Genomic DNA, 6143 nt, shown 5'->3' with positions numbered 1-6143 from the left:
CAAACCCTATTAACGCCGGCTGTATCGAGTGTAATTGGTGCATAATCTGTGAGCACTCCTCCGTCTGCCACGGAGGGGACATGAAGGAAGGACGGCAGGTCGTTTTTTATTATTATCCTCTCCAATCTCTACTGACCCATTTCTCTCATACAGGGAGAGTGGGACGGCACAGGACCTAAATGGGACTTTCCCCAGGCGTGATTTGTTTCCCTCAGCGACTTTAATTAACCTGAATGAAATAAAACATCCCACTCGTTCAGACAACTGTCATATTCCAGCATAAATCCCACTGTGGGAATATATTCAACGGTTTATACAGCTATTATTTCAGGTGCTATTTCCAAGGCCTGGCATTCCTGCCAACATACATGAATAAATTAAGTTTATATACTTGTGTCATGAATAAAACTATGCACACACAGGCTTACAAGACACCACAAAGTCATAGAAACCACATTCAGAGTGCTGCTTATGACCTTTCTGTCTCGAACAAAATCAAGAAGTCACTGGCAGTAAACACTTGTACTGTGTAATATTGGAGAAATCCAAATAGATATTAATTCAATAAACCATTTTGCTGTCTTTTCACAGCTTTTAAGATGAAATTTGTGCACTTGAACGCATCAAAACCAAACAACCATTACAATTTTAGAATATTTTGGAGTTTTGTTGAGCAATTTCACAGGCAATTGACATTAAACCATCACGCTAAGCCTTTAGTACATACTAGGGGTGCTACTTGTTCAGGAGGCTTTTACCAGGAGCCGAATTATCTGCAGAGGTCTCCTCCTCTCAAAACCAACTGAACCAGGAGATTTAGACCAGGAGAAACACTAAACAAAGCAATTTCATGTTACAAATCAGTGTTTCTTCAATGCTGTTTGGCATTGTACTCGCCTATTTTCTGTGATGATGCAATGTGTGCTCATCTTATTTCTTATCGAGATGTTGAGGAGGTTTTATCTGGGAGTCAAATAATCCGCGGAGGTCTCATCCTCACTAAAACAAACAGACCAGGTGATCAAAACCCGTAAAGCACTGAATAAAGCAGTTTCACGTTTTAAAAAAAGTCATTGTTTTACAGGCCCTCTTGTTGTGGAGGGGCTGCGAACTACAGTAGCTGATGTGAAAAAGAAAAAACGCAAATGGCTCTGTCTAGAGCTGGTGTTTGGTTTGTCCGTTTTGGGCTACTGTTGATAAATGAACTCCATGAACGAGGTCCCGCTCCCTATGTAGATATAAATAGCTCATTTTAAGGGGAACAAAAACACTTCTTATTTTCATGAAATTATAAACTGAAGAAAACATAATTATATTCCATCTCTGCCCCCTAAATCCTACACACTGGACCTTTAAATCATTTGCTCTTTTCCATTCCTGCTTTGTTTCCCTCTTCAACTCTCTACAGTTGTATTTTGAGTGTAATTAATTTCCCCACAAGAAGAGATAAAATACACAATAAACAAAGTTAAAGATGAATTTGACTTTTTTTCTTCCAAAATTTCAGATATTGTGATACTATCATTATTGTGAAAATCACACAGTGAAAATCTGATAATGTGCCAGCCCTAGCAGGAACAATAAAAAAGAAAATGGGACTCATTCACTACTCCCAAATCACACAGCTCACACATTCAAGTCAGAGAAATCCAGCATGAATGGATGCCAGCATAACTCTGCAGGCCAACTGGGAGATCATGAAATCACTGTAAACACCGGAGAATCTTCCAAGAGTCAAACTATTTGGCTGACACTGGGGAAGATGTGCGTTTGTGGAACAGCTGGGGATCCCACGTCTGAGCTGCGTATTTACTGTGACAGTCATAATGGTTGTAGCTACATGACCCTTTTTGAGTGCTAAATCCAAATCCAGCCCTTATCTCCCAGATTAAGCTCGTGTAGGGCTTAAACCCTAACGATGACCTCATCGCGCTGCTTGCAGACAGTGGGGGAAACCCCAACTAGTGCACAGACCGACCATGTGAGACTGACAAACCTGCACAGTACACAAATATTCAAATCCTCCACCTTCTTCTTCTCTCTGCAGAGCTTTATGAAATCCTGATGAATAAAATGAACGTTGCACTGGCTGAGTTTGATATCTCTGCTGAAATTACAGTTAGGAAAAACTGATTGCTTCTGTTTTCATTTATTCATCTTTTGAGTCACCCTCCGCCTCCTGCCTCCACATGAAGCCTTGCCAAATGAAATTTTTCTCTGAGCTTTTTGTATTGTGTTGCTCTCTCTGTGTGAAGTGATACAGAGGCACCATAACAAGAGGTTTTTTATAACTACAATTTCAGACCCACCAAGGGGAAACAAAGAGCAGCAGCAAAATAATTATATCCCTGCTTTATGCAAGTAATTAAATGTTTAACCACCTTTCATGCAACATAGTCTAACAGCCATCACAGCGGGACACTGTCAGGGAATTGTTGCATTTCTAAAATTATTTTTGACCGCTTATATTTTAATTTTGTAATCTACTGGAACATTATCTTCAAGTTCCCAAATGAATATTCAAAGAACCCTTGCCAAAAAATGGTTTATTAATGTTTAACGTTGGTTTTAATATCACATGAAATAGAAAAACTGGAGAAAAAAAATCAGCGGCTTTAATCATTCTTGCTATTTTATGCCATCCATATCTAGAATTCTGTCTTAAGGCGGTCTGAATGAAACAGCACGTCCTCAGCTCTATTTCTATCCTTTCCTTAAAACTTTCTTCATGATTTATTTATCTGTGCTTGTAGTTGCAGGATGGCTCCTCGACTGGGATGTTCAGTCCTCTGAGGGTCCGTGCAGCTGCCTCTGATGTCCACCGACACAGCTTCTGCTTGTGTTGTGGTTACTCCAGCAGAAACAAGCACAGGATGAAAGCCGCAGGGTATCATTCCTTATCAGATAAAAACCTCAAATCTACAAAGTGACAGCCTTTTTAAAAAAATATATTCAGTGGGACTCCCATTGATTTCCAAAGATTGCACGGTGGATTCAAAATGAGCTACGTTCAATCTCCTGTCACGTTATATACCCACTGCATATACATGCACAGACAATCATGCAATTCAAGAGAAAATGTGCACAATTAGAACTGCAAAGCTTACACGCATATGGATTTTTGGTGTCTCGTCCACATGCACACTGAGCTTTACATTACTAAAACAAAGATTTTTTTTTAAACTCTGGTTACTGTGTATCTGTGAGGACATGTGAAATGGAGCATTTGGGAAACGATGACGTCATTTCATTTTGTGCATGTCTGCAGACTTTGCTCACGTTTTGTCAGCACTATTTTGTCCAATGATGACTTTTCACTTAAACTTTACACTGCTGCACCTCTTCACAGACAAATGGATGCACCCAGTGTTATTTGGGCTGCCAGAAATGACAGTTTTGAATCAGCCCCGGTTGAACCAGCGGATGGCTGGACGATTGCAAGAGTGGGATTGTCGTCGATGAGGAGTTAAAGGAAAACTTTCACATGTCCAGAGCATCACTCGTATCATTAAGTGAGTTCCTCGGTCCTTATAGACCTTTTTAGGGCCAACGTCACGATGATGCCATATTATTAGCTGGAGGCAAAACACAACTCTCAGGGCTATAGGCTACTTAAGAGTCTTAAAATATCTTGTTGTGTTATTGGGAGCCTGAATAGAAGGAGTCATGGCTTGAAACTTAAATTTTATCCCATACCAGCCGCCACTGCCTGTCAACAAAAACAAAGTCAACTATGGGTAAATGCGATAGGACGAAAGGACTGAATGGAGGCGTTCATCAAAAATGCTCCCTGGCAGCGCACACTTCATATCAGGTTAGAGAAAAAGTCTTTCCTGTTGTAGGGATGAATAACGTTATGTGTATTAAGGGTTATCATGTCCACCTAATCAGAAATTGGGGAGGTATGAAGAGGAATATTGGATTTCTCCATAACACTTAACTTTTTAGCACATTAGCTTTGATAGCAAAACAAACTGGAGGAAACCATTCAAGTGTCGTCCTCCTTTGTAAAATTGGTCGACAGGTCGGCCAGTCTGGTCCCATTGGTCAGTGTTTACTTATTCAAGTAACACTAGTGGTCCCAGAGAGTGGGTGACCTGACATGGTGCATTCAGATATTTAGTGTGACGCTCTACACTAAGTTAAGTTAATCACACATTCACTCCACTCGACATTTTGCTGCTCCAAGAGTGAACTGCTTTGGATAGCTGAATGGCACATTATGATGGCGATACAAATTCACGAATAGTCAAGTTTGTGCCAGAGTGCGCTTTAAGCCGCGCCCACCAAAAACCGTCACACTGTTTACTGACAGTAAAAGGGTCTATATCATAGGGGAATCAACGGTGATGAGATTTGAAAAAGGTAACATTAACCTGTGCACTTCACTAGCTTCAGGAAGAGGAGACTGCTTGCACTGTAGTGTGTACAGAGATATTTTGAAAACGATAACTGTGTAGACAGAACTTTTTAGATAATATATCCTTTTTTGAAAATATCTGTTTATGTGTAGACAGGGCCTTAGTTGGACTACTGCAGGAATGACTGTACATCACTCTGTGGTATCCAGCCGAATGGCCGATGTAAAATGCTGCATTGTTTGGCAACATGCCTCCTAATCTGTAGGAGGGAATTAACAGAATCCTGCAGTGAAGGATGCTAAGAGGAATGCCATGTGTGTACATGTGTGTGTGCATGTGTGTATACATACCTTTGACTGTGAGTGTACAGTATGTTGTCAAAGGCCCGGTGCCAAATGGTCACAGATTGTCTCAGTCCGGTTGCGTGGGAAGGGGGTAGAGTAGAGGTGTGTGTGTTTGTGTGCAGGGAATGAGGGGGAGGGCAGCTCCTGGCTCTTCGGAGAGTCTATTTATGGATCCTCATCGAGAGCCCCTTGTGTTACTCATTGTCACTTTCGCTCACACGCTGCTGAATAGGTGGCCAATCATCAAATCCACTCAACTCTGTTCCTGAGTGGGGATGTGAACAAAAGAAGCAGAGATAATTGGCACTCTGCTCCGACATCATATTGAATGAAAGCTAAAAGCAGAATACCAGAGATATCTTTCATATTTCTGATGAAAGGAGGCAGTAAGTGCGTCCCTGTATTTGTGTATGCATATGTATGTCTGTGTGAATATACACGATGGAATGATCCCTTCCTGTCTGTCGGATGGGGGGAAGCTGATATTGGATGGTGTTGTTATCAATCAGGTTGCCACTACTTTTCGCCCACTGATGGGATTCATTAAGATTGGCGCCAACCAGCATTGGTGGGCGGGCAGAAGGGGGTTGGGGGGTGGGGGATTCTCCATTTCCACAAGATGATCTCACCTCCTGTCTGCAGCTCAGGAAGGAGTTTTCATTCATAAACTTCATCCATTCACACACACACACACACACACACACACACACACGCATGATCAGGCGCGTGCATGCACATACACATACACAACCAATGCATCTCCCAATGGGATGCTGAGGAGACAGTTGAGCCAATGAGGCAATGTTCAGGTGAGATCACCACCGGACGCCAAGGTTCCTCTTTCCGTTTAAAACTCTATAAAGGATGTTTGAGGCCTTGCATCATTCGACCTTGCCTGTATTAAAATACTGCATACTCAGGAACGGAAAGAAGACGTCATGATAGATAAACTGACTGAAAACTCATTGAATAAGAGAGATAAACAAACTTGCGTATCTTAAATCATATACGGCTTGTGCACATTTACAAATTCTCCAAAAATTCTCGCAACACTGACATATTATCAGCTTTTAAGTTTAACTTGTGAACATGTTGGCAAGCAGTTTCCTCATCCAGCAAAACATGGAACAATATTTGAATTCAGCTGGAGGGGTTTTTCTGGATTAATCTTAACCAAAAATTAACTATTATTTTAGCTCTGTTTTGGTCTCCACCAACTCCTGATTGAAATATGTGGCTCTTAAGCTGCTAAATGCTCCACTATGTTCTAAGGCTGTGTGATGCCAAGAACCTGGCACTATGATAAATATTAGGATACAGGGGTTATTATTCAATATACTGTGTTGCTGTTAAAAAAAAAAAAAAAAAAAAAGTTGTTATGCTGGCGTGGACGAGTCAAATGACTGATGATAGATAACAATCTGAGCTAGTGTTAGGG

Source organism: Epinephelus moara, chromosome 24 (genome assembly GCF_006386435.1).
Source record: "Epinephelus moara isolate mb chromosome 24, YSFRI_EMoa_1.0, whole genome shotgun sequence".
Taxonomy (NCBI): Eukaryota; Metazoa; Chordata; class Actinopteri; order Perciformes; family Serranidae; genus Epinephelus; species Epinephelus moara.
This window is presented reverse-complemented; position numbering follows the sequence as displayed.